The 18,964-nt window shown below is 34.9% G+C and overlaps 1 pseudogene; it reads right to left on the bottom strand.

Moving 5' to 3' along the window:
• Positions 1-5,732: 5,732 nt before the first annotated feature.
• On the bottom strand, positions 5,733-17,239 carry LOC111909486 (peroxisomal fatty acid beta-oxidation multifunctional protein AIM1-like; annotated as a pseudogene).
• Between the last annotated feature and the right edge of the window lie 1,725 nt (positions 17,240-18,964).

Raw genomic sequence — 18,964 nt, forward strand, 5'->3', positions numbered from 1 at the left:
AGGATGATCTTTATCTGCTACTTCAATATATGCATAGTGCATACCAGTTACATGTACTTAAAACAGGATAGACCTTCGAATAAGTGACCCTAACTCCAAATCCACAACCAAACAAGGAACAGGAAATAAAGAAAAGATCATAGATTCTAAGTCTATGACATCGTAGTCATATATAACCTTAGCGTCTCCACCAAGCAGCTATTGACCTACTAATAAAGACCTTTAGTTCTCAGATAAGTAATTATAGTAACACAAAATACTCCTATAGCATTTTAAGTTTATGTTCTGTACTAATGTTTTCATTGTAGAAGAGTTGGTAAGCTTTTAGACTTGCTGCAATACCACAACCATTCCTAGGCACATGCTAATCACTCCTCGGAGAGATATAGTTGATCAGGCTATATTACTCCCAGATCTGATTATGTGTTCCCAAGCCTGATTGTGTTGTTCAATAATTGTAATACTTTTGTTCTGTCGTAGTGACACTGGTTTTAGTATGAATGCAGGTATGTATACTTAATTAAATAATTTATTATTCAAAAGTATAAACTCTTAGTCAGAGTATTTTAATCCCATTATGTTTACAGTTTGTATATCTTTTATGGGTTGATATACTCGATTCACTATAAACAAAGCTCTGATACCAATCTGTCACACCCCAAAACCTGAACAGCGGAAACGTTCCAGGGCGCAGGACGTCATGTACAATATCACAACAATGCATAATAGTAAAACAAGCAACAACATGATCCATTGCATTAATGATATAATTTAATACAAGTGTGTTCTGTATAGTTTATAAGACACCAAAAATATGAATCAAAATAAGAGATAAGTCTTGAATGTGCTCCATCTTCTCAAAACCTGACATCGATACCTGTCTACTGATGACCTGAGAATAAAAGCTATTTTGAAATCATGGATCAGCATTAAAGCTGGTGAGTTCATAAGTATTTTAGTGTCGTTACTTGTATGAAAGTGTTTGTAAATGTTTAATGTAAATTTTTGTAAGAGTTTGTAGTAAATGTTTGTATCTCCTTGAAAATCCTATATTTTCTACTAAAAGTAACCTTCTACCAAGGCCCAAATGTTCCATGTGTTGTATTGTTTGTAAAAGTGTATCTTTCCCAAGTATGACTGTCATTACCAAAACATAGTTTACATTACCGTTTATATGAGAAGATCACAATGTCAATGCAAAGGGAAAATAACGATGTATAGTAGTATTGTATGTAAGTAACTACCAATGTACTAACTACCTTAAACCCGCTTGTTTATTAGGGTATAATGTGATATGATTGTAACCATACTTGATAGACTAGTATAACATGACGCTCTAAGGCATCGAAATGGTATGACATTAGTCACCCGTAGACCTGCAAGTTCCACTGTAGCTAGCAGCAAGGTGTAGGATAGTCAATCCCGTATACATCTATACACCAACTCACGCTCTCCTTCCAGGAGACTTTGGTTGCAAAACGTGACACAACAGTAGATTTCCATGCCATGAAGTAGTGGCTCACATTAATGTTATAGTGTTCTAGTGTTTATATGGTATGTTCTAGTGTATTGTATGTTCTCTCTATCTAGTATGTAGTATGTTCTCTAGTGTATAATGTGTAGTATGTATTGTTTCTCGTTATAGTATGCTCTATCTATTTCTCTTTATAGTGAGTACTGTTTCTCGTTATAGTATGTACCGACTCATGTATGAACTGACTCTTTGTATGTTTCGTTGTTCTAGTAATAGTATTAGTAACTTCCTAAGCTATACCTATTATAGTTTACTAGTAATGTTGTATGTATGAATGAACATGTTGTACACCTATGCTACCCAAAGATATTGAACTAAATGTAGAACTTTAATATCCATATACATACACATAATATATAAATAAGATTCAAATGACCATCAAACAAACAACCGAATACCCTAAGTCCACAACCAAACAAGGAACAGGAAATAAGGCGAGTTATCAGTCCTAAGTCCTTTCAATCCTACTTATATAACTATATCTATATAGACATGATTTGTTAACGTATAAGTTTAAAAGAGTTGAAATAAAGTATTTAATATGCAAAAGAGTTTATAAAACGATTTAAAGTAGTTTGTTTGATATCACAGTTTTGAAATATAAGAAAGCCATTTGCTTGATAGTTATTAATCACATGTGATTGATATAATAACTATAAGGTTTCTACTTGTATTCCCCCCCCCCCCATAAAAGCATTTAAAATCATTTAAAAGGTAAGTTAAAGGGGTATGAAGTCACCTGTAGTGAGTGGTTTGGACGAACGAGTGGTATAGGATGCTAAGTGTCAAGTGAAGACTTGAGCACACACACGGATCCTATTTAGCATATAATGACACATATATGCATATAATTAGTATTTATACAACTAATCATGTAAGGAAAACACCCTAGGACTTAGGAAACACTTAGATTGAAGTGTTAGAAGTACAAAGGGTTGCATCTAAGGGGTGTATGGCCACACAATGGTGTTTACGGCCAAGGAGTTCATGGCCTTAGGAGTTTGCGGTCATAGAGTTTATGGCCTCATGAGTTTACGGCCGTAAACTCATGATGATTTGTGCCAAATGGTGTTTTAAAGTCCTAAAAACTACAAGGAAGTGTTCTAGACTCAAGACCAAGCCTTAGGAAGGAGTTATGGTCCATGTGCACCTCTAACTAGGGTTTATGGCCAAGGGAGATGCTCTTGGCCGTAAACACCTCTTGTTCTTGGGAAATGGATGATTTCAAGGTGTTTAACATGTGTTTCAACTAGATATCGAGTATACAGAAGTAATACTTACGATATAGAAGCTAAAAAGGTTGATTTTGGACCAAAACACTAGTGTGTGTTCTTGGTGTTCTTGAAGATCTAACCCAAAAGATGATGTTAATGGATGGAATCGATGAGTTATGCTAGTTAAGAAGATGCAGTAACTAGACAAGGGATAAAACACTTACATCTTTGAAGAAAAATGAAGATACTTGATGATAGTTGAGAGCAAAACCCGATTTCTTGGCTTGGAAATGGTAAAAGTGTTGGAAAAATTGCCAGGTATCATATGTATAGCCAAGAGTTTACGACCACCATGAGTTTATGGTCGTAAACTCATGTACCCTGGCCGTAAACTCCTCGTAAAGGGGTTTATGGCTTGTTTGATGGTTTTGAACTTCAGTTGACACATCCAAACACTTAACCCTTTGATGTACTAGGCTTACAATGATCAAACAGACTCTAAACATTTCTAAAAGTTAGCAGAAACAAGTCCAACTTTGATTGATTTGACTAACTGTACATGATAGAAATTTTGGGTTGTCACAGGTGTTTGGACCATCTTAATGGATAAAGTTGGAAACTTTATCTATTATGGAGTTATTATGAACCATAAAAATGTGATCTTGATCCTTATTTTCCTTCCATGCATGATTTTGTGGTCTTTTGATGAAGTTGGAGATTTAGGGATTTGGGTTGGACACCATGAAGCAATGAAAAGTCATAAAGTCGGGAACTTTATGGCTTCGGATGTCCCATAAGAATGAGATATAGAAGTTATACATGTTGTCTTATGGCATTAAGAGGTTTGGAGATGAAATTGGGCTTTAGTGTTGTACGTTGGGCATAGGCACCTGAATGGATTTTGGGCCATTTTTGGTCCTTGATTCATTTTGGGTTTGGGCCTTGCTTTGTTGGGCCAAGATATGAAGGGTAAAATAGTCTTTTACCTATTGTTATGAAGTTATAGAAATTGGACCTTGAATTATGGGAAATTGTCCTAATAATTAATTAAGGATAAATTAGATGTGTTTAGTGTGAGGAACCCAGTAGCATGAACATGTGTGTGTTTCGGTTATCTCAGATTAAGATGAGTCTCCTCGTTGTACCTATGAGTTGAAGGCACCGATACTGGCCCACTAGGATATGTTGTTTAGGATGCTAGTTGAATTTTTGACTCTTGAATATTTATGATGGGATGGGCCCAAGGGCATGCATGTAGGGCTCTACCCGTTATAGGATGGTTAAGCCCATTATATGATATGCTAGACCCATTTGTATGTTGGGCTAGACCCATTGAGTAGGACGTACTAGGCCCATTATTTTGAGTTGGGCCCATTGTGTGGGCTTGGTCCAAAGGATATGTATGATGTGTTCTATTTTGGGTAACTCACTAAGCTTTGTGCTTACTGTTTCATAATTATGGTTTCAGGTAATTCTGATTCAAAAGGGAAGGGCACAACGTGACTGCACAACATCCCCCAAAGTTTATTCTGCATTGATGATTTTTATTATGATGTTTAAATAATATTTTCATCTTGAATGGTTTTGAGAACAAATTCTTATATGTATTATTGTTTTAAAAATAAAAATTTAACTCTGAATTTTTGGGATGTTACAAGTTGGTATCAAAGCCTTGGTTTGAGGGATTCAGGCATATTCTCGGGTGTGACTGAACTCAAGTTGAGGAATTGGTAATCTATTGAAAGAAAATAAGTTCTAAAAAGATTTTTATAAAGAAAATGAAGGTGTGATTCATGCATTCACCCGAGCTCAAGTAAGTGACTCCCTGACTACCCATACATGTTGATATGTTATATAATAAGAAAGCTTACATGCTAGGATGAGGCTACGGATAGATCAGACTGATATGTTATGCCGTGTAGCCTAGGAGGATTGGATGATATGCTAGATTTGGAATCTATATTGGTAGAAGTGATCTCAAGGTGGATGCATTAAAAATTGTATATGATTAGGATCATATTTCCTATATTGTGTATAATTTGAATGCATAAGGCAACCGATAGTGACAATAGAAGTTCCTAGGATGGAAGTAGCAAGTGAGCTTGAGAGGTGATTTTTTTGTTTTGTGACTTGCAGTGTTACTACACAAATGTTGCTTGCTTAGTGCTTTGTGGGACCCCTAGTGATGTGAGCTAACTATTACGTGAATACATTAACTTACATGTTGAAAAGGTTAAATAATCTCAGAGTAATGGATTTGACCCTATTGCGTAGGTCTTGTATGAGTCTAATATAGGGTTGAGTCTTTTACTTGAAGGATTATTTAAGCTTTGTTTCATTTGATTATATTCATGAAGTAGTTAGCTAACATTTGTGGGAGTTCTTTACCAGCTAATAGTAGAGTGAGGTCGGGAACCTAGGAGAGCCTAGGAAGTTCAATAGTGAGTTTGGATGCACTGTTTAGCAGGTACTTGAAGTAATAGTTTGAGAAGGTGACTTACAGGATTCATGATGATTCATGAAGAGAATATAGATAGGTGTGGAATGTACACTACTAGAAAAACAACCTTTTACGACGCACAATGCATGTCGTAAAACGCTCAGACGACGCGCAAATGTGTGTCAAGGAAGGCCCTGTCATAACGAGAGACAACGCTCTTTTGCGCGTCGACTATAGACGACACGCATTTATGACATGCATTTACAATGCGCAATGCGTATCAAGGAAGCCCCTGTCATAAAGGAAGACGACACGTATTTGCGTGTCATAACTTTACGACACACGTTTATGACACGCATTGCGTATTATTAAATCCCCTGTCATAAATGAAGATGACACACATTTGTGTGTCATAAACTTCAACAACCATTTACAATATGCATTTACGACGTGCCTTTACGATATTCATTTACGCATACAAAAATATTGAAACAAATATATACCAAAATAATCAATTTGATCCAATAACATCATGTCAAACAAGTTATCAAAAATCGAAATAAATTGATATTAATCTGATAGTACATTGTTATTAAGGGGTTTTCCCTAACTATATAAATTGATACTACATCCTTAACTATATAGCCGGATCCTTCATGTCATTGGTTTGCCAGCTGGTGTACCACGTAAAAATGTTGAACTTGGTGTCATGGGCGGCTGATCACCGGGCGTGGCTGGAAAGTAATTTCTCCCTACATTGTCTTTTATGTTCTAACTATCTCCAGTAGTGGCATCACGTGAGCTGAACTGTAATCATTTAATAAGAAAAAAATTAATAAAAAGTTAATATGAGTTCAAAATTGCCTATAAGATGGAGATATATGGATTTTGTCGTGTAACCAGAAGAAATGTGCCCCAATAACTTGATCTTGAAATTTTATTTTTTCTCCAATTAAATTGAGTTCAATGGTGGATGTGCTGATTGCTAAAATGCAATAAGGGGAACAAATGTTTTCAATATCACTAAAGATCTTTTGCGTTAAAGGAATGTTCTCAATTACAGCCTGTATTCACAAATAGAGTTGCCAAATGATGTCTTTTATAAAGTTTACATTTTATGTGTTTTTAAAGATCATACCTCTATAACCATATCAACATCTTTAAATTGTGAGTAATTCAAAACCGCATTAACCAATGACAACGCCTTTTCACCTTGACCCTGTGGTAGCTTCTTCCTTGCAACCAATCCTTTAACATTTGCTGAAAAAGTCATCAAATATATAACCAATAAGTCACATAATAAAATGGCTACAAAATATAAGAGATAACTAACTACCTTTTGTTGTTTTTATTCCCTTTTGAAGATACTTAGAGTTTACTTCCTTGAGAACAACTTTTATATTACCAAGGATAAGGGAAATTGCTATTCCATACCCCCATTAAACCTCCACCAATCGCAGCAACTTTATTCACACTTCTTTGCTTTAGACCAACATCAGTAACTTTAGGTACGTGTAAATGTAAAATCAAAGAAAACCAAGTTTAGATTTGTAGAAATTTTGATATTTCAGAAAAAAAAAAAATAAGAGAAAAAGGTTTGAATTACCTTTGAGATTGTACGTTGTGCAAATAATATATGAACAAGACCTTTCGATGTATCTGAAACAACAAGCTCATTTAACACCTTCACCTCTTGAGGAACAAAATGTTTGCATTATTAGAAGTATTTGATAAACAAGTTACTTACAAAAATGGTCCATGTGATTTCTGATTTAACCATGTTTGGTCCAAAAATGAAATCTTTCTTCATTTTGGTCCTTATTTCAAAGGTTCCAAGGACCAAAACCTTGAAAAAAGAATCAACATTGAAAAGGGTTTCACATTTTGACTATACTAGGTAATTTTTTAATCGGATAGTACAAGGACCATTTTGTAATTTACTCTAGATAAAATCAGGGTATATAAGTAACAACTAGTATCAAATCACTTATCACTTTCAAAATACAAATCCAAACACATATTGTCTAGCACATCAAGGCAAGCTTTAATAATCTCACGTGCTTCTGAAAGGGACCCAATTTTGTCTGTGCGATGAAAAGAGCGGGCCCACGGTTTACGGGCCTCAACAATGTCTAATGCCCATTTCTTAGCCACTTTCAACAATTCTTGAGGAGGGACAATAGCGTCAATTAGACCTAAATTTTCCCATTCCTCATAGAGTATTGGTTTAGATGTCTACAAACAAGATTCATAAATTAATATCATCGATTTGTTTAAATATTCATAATCAGTAAATACTAAATAGTGTTCAAGGATAGAGGAGAGAGGAGAGATGTGCTCACCAACATCATATCAATTGCCTTTGATAATCCCAAAAGCCTAGGAAGTCTTTGGGTACCTTGAAAACCATATTTTCCATTTTTTTAGTGAAATCCCATTTGGATAATCATATTAACTAAGGTGTTGTGTTGTTATTTACTATCATTTCTAAACAAAAAGGCTAAAATGGTCAATTAATCATGTTCGGATAACTGATTTAGTCTAAAAAAGAATATGTCTTTGCATATACAATGTTTTATCCATAAAAGAGTTAATAGGGGAAAAAAGAAACATGTATTTCTTTTTGACTTGATGCAAAAAAGAATGACTTAACAAAGAAAGTTAGAAAAAGAAGGCTTTTCATGTCAAGTTTCAACCTTTTTACAACTTTGCCCTCATCCCCTCATTTATTTTTTTCCTTTTTCTTTTTCCTCAAATGTGTTTTGACTTTCTCATATATTTTTAAACATGATTCATTCAGACATACCTCCAAAGCCTGATATAACTCCAAGAGAGAGTTCAGGTAAGCCAAGTTGAGCTCTTGGAGCTGCAACACACGCATGGCATCCCTACGTTAATCAAATACATTAAAACACATCTACAATAACTATTTTCTAAAATAATTTGACTCATAAAAACTACAAACCATTGCAAGTTCTAAGCCACCCCCGAGTGCAAGTCCTTTTACAGTAGCAACTATGGGTTTCTTGGCATCTAGGTGTACCCAAAAAAGAAAAAAAAAGAAATTGTGTCAAGAAATGTAGACATAAATATAAAAACTATAAGATAAATTGAAAGTAAAACCTTCAATTGTGTTGGTCATAAGGGCAACAGATACATCAGGTAGTTGAGAAATGTCTCTTGCAATGACAATGGTTAAAGTTTCAACATGGATTTGAGGAACAGAATAGATTAGTAGCTTCTTGCATATATGATGGATAATGAAGTCATACCAGTCTTGTGAACTTTCTATAAAACATTGATGCAAATCAACCTAAAAATCTTCCATTCTTGCCTTTATAAAGTAAGAGAAATGAAATCAAGTCATGGAAAAGCTTGACTACAAATTTAGTAAATATATGCTCCTTGTAAATGCCTTCATAAAGTAAGAGAGATGAAATTAAGTCAAGGAGTTGTACGAGTTTGACTATAAATTTAGTAAATATATGCTCCTTGTAAACCAGAAGTAATGGATAGAAAACATTATTCTGCAAGAACTACAAGCGCAAAGATTCCAGTGAAGAATTAGTAACAAAAATTACGTCGATAGATATACCTGTTGGATTAATGTCTAAGTCCATAACTATAATTGGTAAGACTTGACCCGACCCGGCATGGTCCATTTGGGTTGCATACCATCATGCACTTGAATGAGAGAAATAAGACACTTATGGTTATTAATATATTATAAGTTCTAGTATATTAATAATAAGAATAATAAGATTATTTAATTAGTATTGATCAAGAATTAATCTAGGATTAATTAAGTGATCAAAAGAAGACTAATTAAATATATGGGTTGATTGTGTAAATCATCCATACTTGTATAGTGGGCTAATGCTCCATGGATAATCAAGTTGGGCTAAAACCCATAGGATGGTCCATGAATGCTCCATGGTGTATTTGTACCCATGGATCCAAGGAAATGGAAAGCCATGACAATTAAGAGTTTACCCTAATTGTGTAACTATATAAGCATCTTATTATTGAGGAAAAATTGGCCACTAGAGATAGTGAAGAAAGGGCTAGCCGATTTTGAAGAGTGTAGAATTCTCTCAAGTCATTCCAAGTGTTTTGATGATTGTGATTCCATTTGAGGTGTCACACTTGGGGCACTAGGCACTCAAGCTACATGAAGATTGTCTACACCAAAGAGGTATGTATTCTATCTTGCTATAGTTATTGTTTTGTATGCTAGATTAGAATAATACCTTGGAAGTTCTTATTTGCATGTATACTAGAGAAAACATAGATCCAAGGTATTTAGGGTTGCATGTACACTTAGGAAGTGTTAGAATGCTCAAAACCCAACAGTGGTATCAGAGCCACGGGTTGTTTTCTGTTATATTGATGCAAATATTTTATTTTCAAAGTTGAGAAAAAAAAAAGGAAAAAAACATGAAGTTTGTCAAATTTTAAAATAATTACTTGTTCTTGTGAAAAACTAATTATTTGTAAAATTTGAATAATTTGCTTTATGAGTTGAATTAGGTCAAATTTAATAAAAGATAAAATAATATGATTATTTTATTAGTTTTAAAAGTTTGATCTAAAAAGTTTTATTTTTTTTGAAACCTCCATAAGTTATGGATTTGAAAAGGTTTTAAAAAAAAATTGATTTAAAGTTTTTTTTTTTGGAGTTACAAAATTTGGTGTTAATGTTTTAAAGGATTCCATAACTTAAGAATAAGTTATGGATCACCAAAAGTTTTTTGTTATCTTGTTTTATGAGTGAATTTAGATTAATGATGAAAATTATGTGATAGTTGGTTTTAATCCAAATTAATCTAAAAGAAGTTCATAAAATGTGTTTATGTAACTTAAAAGTCACATTTATGAATCTTAAAACTCATAAAGTTGGCAATGGTTACAAAATGAAGAGTCTTGTGTCATTGAATAATTTTTTTTATGACTCCATAACTTGTCCTCAAGTTATGGAAGTTCAAGAGTCACTTCATTAAAGAAAAATATGTAACCATAATTAAATCCATAAGTTATAAAATAAAGAAAAGTTAATTCTTTTATTAGTTTAAAGTCTTCCATAACTTGTCCTCAAGTTATGGAACTTGAAGAGTTTTTGGATTAAAACTACTTTAAACACATAAGTTATGGAATTAATTAGTTTTGAATAGTTTCAAAACTTGCCCTCAAGTTTTGGAATTTGTAAAGTTTTCTCTTATGAATACTTTAATTCCAAGTTAGCCCTTAGAATTTTAAAAGTTAAAATTCAACCCTTATACTTTATAATATTATAAGTTAATAATATATATATGTATAAGAGTAAAGTCAGTCTTACCGCTAGTACGCCTCATTCACGAAGCCGGTCTATAAGGTGGGTATAAGGTTGTTGCCTATAAAATGGCAACTTAATGGGTGTCCACTCTCACCCACCGCTTGCTTGACTAGTGGAGGGTCGTTAGCCGAACGGGTTTGACAGGACTAGAATTCTCCCTTCATTAAAAGTATTAATGAAAAATACTAAGTAACTAAACTCTTAATAATACCCAATCTTAGTTACTTAGGAAAAATGTGAATAAGGTGCTAATCCATGAAATTACACTTTACACTTTGTCTAAGTCGTTAGTGGAGCGTGTGTGGTTAACCGGCACACTAACTTGGACTTAACAAGGTAGGTAAAGGGTGACTTAATATTTATCATAGTATCGATGGAGCGTGTGTGGTTAACCGGCACATCGATTGAGGGGTAATTTATTAAGGGTACCAAGTGATTTGCATGGTTACTTCACACCTTGTTTTGTGATCCTCGGCATCCCAGTCACAAAACCTGAAGGGCACACTCGAGATTGAAACATGCCTTTGAAAAGTTCAATGAATCTCAAAGATCTAGGAGTTTCAAAACCAATTAAAACCTAATAATACATTTCGTTTATCTTGGTGGAAATTGGTGAATCGTCATTCACCTACCTTCAAATATTTTATAGCTTGGATTACGGCATACCTCTTCTAAGTTATAAAATAGTTTGTTGGGTCCTAGCCTTAATATTTCATATTGGGTGTCATATTAAGGACTTAAGATCAACTATCTTGAATATCTCCCAAAAGATGTCTGGTTTAGACACTTATGATCTTCCCAAATCTCTTGAAACAAGGTTTCCTAATGAAGATGATGTCCCATGGATATCATACTTCTTTCTCCTCCTCCAATTATTCTCCCCAACCCACAAGTTCTTGAAAAAAGTTTAAGGTCACTCAAGCCCTATTGGCAAGGCAAGGTCTAGGTGTGGACACATCTTGGAGATGTAGTCACATATTGACAAGCCGGGAGAGTTGGGTGTCAAAGTCTTGAGAAAGTTGGTGGTTCAACTACTTTCTAAGTCACATAGTGAGTTCCTTTGGGACACCTATGAAACAGACTATGACAAGACCCTTATGATCTTATCTATTTGTTAAGATCAACTTCCTTAAAACTTGATGGACATTGACAATAGTGACACAGGAAATCCGAAAAGCATTCTCTTCCCAGTGGAAAGGGATCGGCCATAGTCAACTCGGTTGACCAAATGGTAAAGAGAAAAGCTAAGTCTGTGATAGTCCCGTGTACCTTTATCAAAGGGTCCATATGTTTATATTGCCAAAGGAAGGGGCATTAGTTGCGAAGCTGCCAGATTTACCTAAGGATGTTAAAGTCAATAAGTTTGACTCCACTTCAGGTAAATTCCACTATCTAACTCTGTTAAGTTTCTATTCTGAGATTCTTGATACATGATGTGACTGGGTCACATGGTGATGTTTAAGAATCAAAGAAAAGTGAAGAAACTTAAAGAAAGAATATGTTGAATCTGATCGCGTAGATGGATTTCTATCGCGTAGCCTGAAAAATCGGATTCGTGAGCTACTTCTCAGGAGTTATGAGATATTGCTTAGGAATAGATAACAACAAGTTTTCATATGGATTGTAAGGATAAGTTTTTCCGCAAAGTTTTAAAATAAAAAGAAAATTTTTGATTTTATTTATTTTAAAATATCCTTACAATGGCATTTGGAAAGAAAATTGTTGCTTATAAGATTCCATTAACAGCAAGAGTGGAAACATGAAATTGATTCTTTCATTTGTGGTAATGTCTAAATTTACCAAATAAGGAAAGATTCTCATCACCCAAGTTTCAAGTGGACCGGAACTTGGAATCATGCAAGTTGTATAGCATGATGAATGAGAACTTTCAAGTTTTGGAAAAATTAAGACTAATTACTTGTTCACATGGATGTGTGAGTCAAGTAAAGGACTAAGGGATCGAGTACACATTCTTGTGCACTGATTAAGTCCACCACAAAAGATCGATAAGAAGAATCAAATTAGGCAGAAGGATAAAAGTTTCTCAAATCTGAAAAGATGGGAGAGTACTTTAGTATCAGTTTTGTGATCATCTTAATGATTAAGAAACCATATCACAATTAGTTCTCTAAGGAAATCTTAGTGCATTCTTATGACTAAGAAGAGGAACTTGAATTGTTGAAATGGTTAAATCAAGAAGATGAGTCATACTTCGTTCCAATACAAGTCTTAGAGTCATACTCCAAGATTGTCATTTGAGTGACATGTCTTAAAGAAGGTTTAAAACACTTGTCAAATGTAAGAGTAAAAGTTTTCTACTCTTGTACATTTGAAATTGGTAAGTTGTGATGTTTTGGATAAAACAAAGACCAACTTAGGCCAATTGTGTGAAGTGTTTGTCTTGATTAGAATCCACACTATCTCTTGGATATTTGACAAGGGAGTCTTATAGGTCAAGAGGTCAGTGGGAGTCTTAAAAGTCTTGAAAGTCTCAAGAACTAATCAAGAGTAAAACCTGAAGTTCTTCACTAGCACACGACTTGAGGTTTATAACCTATCGTGTTGACATATTATGTGCCCATTCCAGTTAAAGTTGGTTTTGCATTTGAGTTCTTAGAGTTCTTAATTTGTTGCACAACAACTTGGAAGCAATGGCAGGCCCTTGAGCTGCCAGGTGGCAAGAAGTTAAGATTGAGTTCAATCCATATGAGTTTGGATTTGTCATTATCCTTGTCTTGTGACTATGGTTTTGACAATTCACATGGATAAGAACACATACGCCATTAAATCTAAGTGTCATAAGGTTTCTCTCTGATTCATGAAAATGATGGTGAGGAAACACTTTCACTAAGTAGATTTTAGCTAGATAGCAATTGTGATATTTGCATTCTCAAAGTCGTTAGTGGAGCGCGTGTGGTTAACCGGCACACTAATATGGACTTGTGAGAAGTGGCAAAAAAGGTCTAGCCATTATGATTACGGCATACCTCTTCATAATTGTTTAGACCCACAAGTGTGCTATCTAAGGGAAGGTGTATGATTTTGATAAAGACTTATCAAAACAATCTAGTATCAGAAATCTGAACTTTGGTAAGAAAGTCAGCTGATTTCTGAGTACATGTCAAAGCTAGTGGGAGCATAAGTGTTATGCTAATACTCATCATGTTAGTGGGAGCATGATAATTATGATAAGTATTGCAAGTTAGCAATGTTAATTATAGAAAACAAAAGTTTCAATTGGGAAAGAGTTGTTTTGCTATAATTAAGGGAGAGGAAATTATACTTCATCTCAAATCTATAAGCTTAGATCGTGAGGTTTTAATCATTTAGTCAAGGATATATATGAATTTCATGTTGGAATGGCTCAACATAAGGAAATTCTGTATACGGGTCCATTATTTGCGTTCTAAAATTCGATTATGATTACGGCATCCCTTTTCATAATCTGAATTATGAGAACTTGGCAAATTGAAATGGAAATATTATAGCAAAAGACTGGTTTAGTCTTTATGTGAGACATCATGAATCGTGTCCCATATGCTTCGGATATAGGATCGATTACATGTGCTATATTCATCCGTTCTAAAATTTTCCAAATGCCTGGGGCATTAAGAAGGGAAAAAGATTTAGAACTGGATATGACTAAAAGGATTAAACAATTGTCGAGAACAATCTAAGGTTTACCAAAGATTGGTTGCTCAAGGACAGTTGGAAGTATAGTGATAATTCTGGAAGGACCATATTGACATAATCTGTAAGGAGGCAACTCTTGTTCAGAATGTGAGACATCATGAATCGTGTCCCATATGCTTCGGATATAGGATCGATTACATGTGCTATATTCATCCGTTCTAAAATTTTCCAAATGCCTGGGGCATTAAGAAGGGAAAAAGGTTTAGAACTGGATATGACTAAAAGGATTAAACAATTGTCGAGAACAATCTAAGGTTTACCAAAGATTGGTTGCTCAAGGACAGTTGGAAGTATAGTGATAATTCTGGAAGGACCATATTGACATAATCTGTAAGGAGGCAACTCTTGTTCAGAAGTGATAGTCAAAATGGAATCTGGAAATGTTTCAAAGTTAGAATTTTCAATCTGTGTAAGATTAAGGAAACTTAATGCAAGAAGGATATTTCCAAGGAGTTGATCTCCTTTGGAATACTCTGTAATGATTGTTGCCAAGTCTTTATGACTTTGTGCATAATCATTACGAGAGGATCAATGCATATAAGTTTAGAATCTAACAGATTTCAGTAAATGGCATGAATTTGGAATTCTTGCATTTGCAGTAAGGATTTGGGAGTGTGAAAAGAGAATCATTGAAGTTATGTTCAATTGATCTAGTTCACAAAGTAAAGATCATAGACAAACATAGTATGCATACTTGGTGTGTGGCATGACTAGTGTTTAAGAAAACATAGTGTACATGCTTGGAGCATGGGACAACTATTGTTTTAAATTCAAGAATAAAGTTGATAGCTGAAACAGTATACAATGAATAATGTGTAATCATATGGTGATAAATAAAAGGTGTTTTATTTATGTTCAAAGGGTTGATACCATATTAGATTCAATTATTATTGTGTTTCACTTTGCATGTTTTGACTTCCCGAATAAACTAGGTTATTCTTCCGGAATGACTAAGTTATTCAAACCATCCACAGTCGGTCATATTTTGGAAGTAGATATGAATTAAGACTGTCATGATGGCTTGTAGAGGTCTAAGGTGTTGGACAAGGCTACAACAATCATGAGTGCTCATAAGTTCTGAGTATTGGATTCAACCCGCGCTCATTGGAATCACTTCATGGATTTTATCACGAGTGATCATGAGACGATAATATCTTATATTCTTCAAACCTAGAGATATGAGTTGTTACTATGAGTTGATAGTACATTGATTGCACGAAACCGCATTTGGTAACTCTGTGCTATAAAACGTGCCTTTGTGTATGATTCAACAAGTAGTAGAACAAGCCATATGAGTCGAAGTTTATCCGTTCCTTTTACCTTCGGGATAAAAGCGATATCTGTGGGCCCCTCGATGATTTGATGATGACAAATGGAAGTGCTCGGCCGGGCCAGGACTGATTTGATTTGTTCAATTAGTCAGTCGTCATAAATCGGAAATCGGGAAACAACAAATGGACAGAGAGAATGATTATAATCCATGTCTCAGTCCATATGATATCTAGAATGGAGGAATATAAGATCCCTTATCTAATGGACAAGTCATTGACAAAGGTCAGAGTTCATCGACAAGGTCAGAGTTCGACAGAAGCTTTTGAGAGCTACGATTGCCGGTTGGTTCCTGAAGTCATACGCAATAATAGTTTTAGACTTATCCAAGTGGGAAACTGTTGGATTAATGTCTAAGTCCATAACTATAATTGGTAAGACTTGACCCGACCCGGCATGGTCCATTTAGGTTGCATACCATCATGCACTTGAATGAGAGAAATAAGACACTTATGGTTATTAATATATTATAAGTTCTAGTATATTAATAATAAGAATAATAAGATTATTTAATTAGTATTGATCAAGAATTAATCTAGGATTAATTAAGTGATCAAAAGAAGACTAATTAAATATATGGGTTGATTGTGTAAATCATCCATACTTGTATAGTGGGCTAATGCTCCATGGATAATCAAGTTGGGCTAAAACCCATAGGATGGTCCATGAATGCTCCATGGTGTATTTGTACCCATGGATCCAAGGAAATGGAAAGCCATGACAATTAAGAGTTTACCCTAATTGTGTAACTATATAAGCATCTTATTATTGAGGAAAAATTGGCCATTAGAGATAGTGAAGAAAGGGCTAGCCGATTTTGAAGAGTGTAGAATTCTCTCAAGTCATTCCAAGTGTTTTGATGATTGTGATTCCATTTGAGGTGTCACACTTGGGGCACTAGGCACTCAAGCTACATGAAGATTGTCTACACCAAAGAGGTATGTATTCTATCTTGCTATAGTTATAGTTTTGTATGCTAGATTAGAATAATACCTTGGAAGTTCTTATTTGCATGTATACTAGAGAAAACATAGATCCAAGGTATTTAGGGTTGCATGTACACTTAGGAAGTGTTAGAATGCTCAAAACCCAACAATACCATGATCATGTATTAAGATATTATTTAATCATGTTGTTATTTGGTATTAAACCCTAACGCCTAATCCTTTGTGTTCTACAAAAGAGACTTAATCGAAAAAGAGTCCAAATCAATGTATAGGGAAGTTGGATCTAAGAAATTATTGGTGACTTTATTCGTTGGGCTTTACCGAATAGACCCCCCACAAAATAAAGCTCTTGTTCCCTCTCCTCAAAAAAGTCCAATTCAATCTCCCCATCAATTTCCACTACAATATTCTCCGCAACTATCTCCCCCAAACTCCGACGACTCACCCGCAACCAAGCAAAAGAAAATTGACTCGAAATCAGCTAAGTTCGCAGAGATGATGTGGAAGGATCATGTCTTTGGTATCACATTTGATGAACCCCTCATCAATTCCTAGATCAATCCTACCCAAAGATTACTTGATGATGACTACAGACCTTATCTCACCTATGCGGAACCCCCATCTGACGGTTATTGGGACATTCCCATCTCTCCCAACGCAAAATTCTTCACCGTCTTCAAATTGTTTGACCGCAACCTCCTCGATGATCAAAGGTTGCCACTGGAGTTTGAAAGACTTAACAGATTCCATGCCAAGCATGGATCTGTAATTAAAAACATTTGGTCAAGCAACAGACCCACCGCAGTGAGGAACTACAAGCCCAGAAAGTTTATGAAAGAAGAATTCATCCAATATACTCTCACAAGAAGAAACTCAGACTATAACCGAACCCAAGCTAATTTCCCTTGCATGAACCCTGAGGTAATCTTTCTGATTGCTAAGGTTCTTTAGAACAAGTGTGAGAAGCATCCAAATATGAAGATTGCGTATGAGGGCTACTATATCCGAACCCAAGCTAATTTCCCTTGCATGAACCCTGAGGTAATCTTTCTGATTGCTAAGGTTCTTTAGAACAAGTGTGAGAAGCATCCAAATATGAAGATTGCGTATGAGGGCTTGTTCGTTTCTAAAAGAAACTGTTTGTTATTTTGCAAAGATTGACGTGGACATCCACCCAGTACTTGCTAAGAAGTTCAACCTCCCTCCTCTTAAACCAACTCTGGTGCTGACCGAAGGTTTTCAAGAGAGATCCGTTGGAGCAACTAACTTCCCAGATCTTGGAGTCATTTTCAAACGCAAGAATAATGATACAAAATACTTCATTCCGATGACTGCCATGAACCGCTTGACCCGGAAGGAACTAGAGGTCACTCAAACTGCAGTTAACAAGTCAAAACACACAACTATTGAAGTAAAGTTTGAAATCTCCAGAAGAATTATTTGGCTCAGAGAAGTCAGGAAGTTCTGGTGGATTCTCATCAAATTCCTGAAGCTTGACAAATGAAAGGAAAGTTGAAGAGGTCACTTAGGGGGAAATTGTTGAAGCATAAAACTGACCCTATTAAACTTGAACAGATCTGAAGCCATCACCAGATCCGCAGTCAATATCTCAACCGCAATCAAGAAAGGAATCCGCAGTCGACGTCATCCATCCTTAATCTTAGTTTTAATTTTAACTGTTATCTTATGTCTTTACATTTCTTTACCCAGTGTTCCTTGCATGGCCAAAGACAGATTTAACTTTGTAATCTTCGAGACTCTATAAATAGAGCTCTCATTTTATGAATGAAATACATCTATCACAACTCATCTCTTGAATCTTATTTCTTACTCTTTCTGTCATCTCTCTCTTACTCTCTATGTTCTTCAGAACCCAAACAATTACATTAAGAACACAATTTCTCATTCGGAGCAAGTCAGTCTTGACTTAATCACTCTAAGTCTGATCTCATTTACTAACTTGGTTTGATTGCAATCCTTTTTAAGAATCAACTTAAGTGTATACTTGATATAATACTTGTTGTCATTTATATTTCCTTATATTTTTGCACCTAATTATCTAACTATCTAACTATCTAACTTATTATTATTGTTGAACTTTATGATCCTTTGAGTTAAACTTTAATTCAGCCATATAAACTTGTACTAACGTTTCTTCAAGTGTGTTTCTCAAGTTTTTCTCTCAATATAAAGTCGGTAACTTTGAGCTTTTGCATGGCTCAATGGGTCCCAAATCCAATTTCTAACTTCACAACTTCACCAAAGATGCTAAAACACATGCATGAGTTGATATCAACTATCAAGATCATTTTTGTGCATTTGGGACACCTAAAATGTCCAGATCTATTGTCCAAACTCTTGGAGCAAGCTCAACCTCATAAAGACAAACCAAAGGGAGCAAAATGTGCCATAAACCACCCCAAACAAGATCTAACCAAAGAGATGCCAACATGATAGCTTTTTACGTTCAATGGA

This window comes from Lactuca sativa, chromosome 8 (assembly GCF_002870075.4).
Source record: "Lactuca sativa cultivar Salinas chromosome 8, Lsat_Salinas_v11, whole genome shotgun sequence".
Classification (NCBI taxonomy): Eukaryota; Viridiplantae; Streptophyta; class Magnoliopsida; order Asterales; family Asteraceae; genus Lactuca; species Lactuca sativa.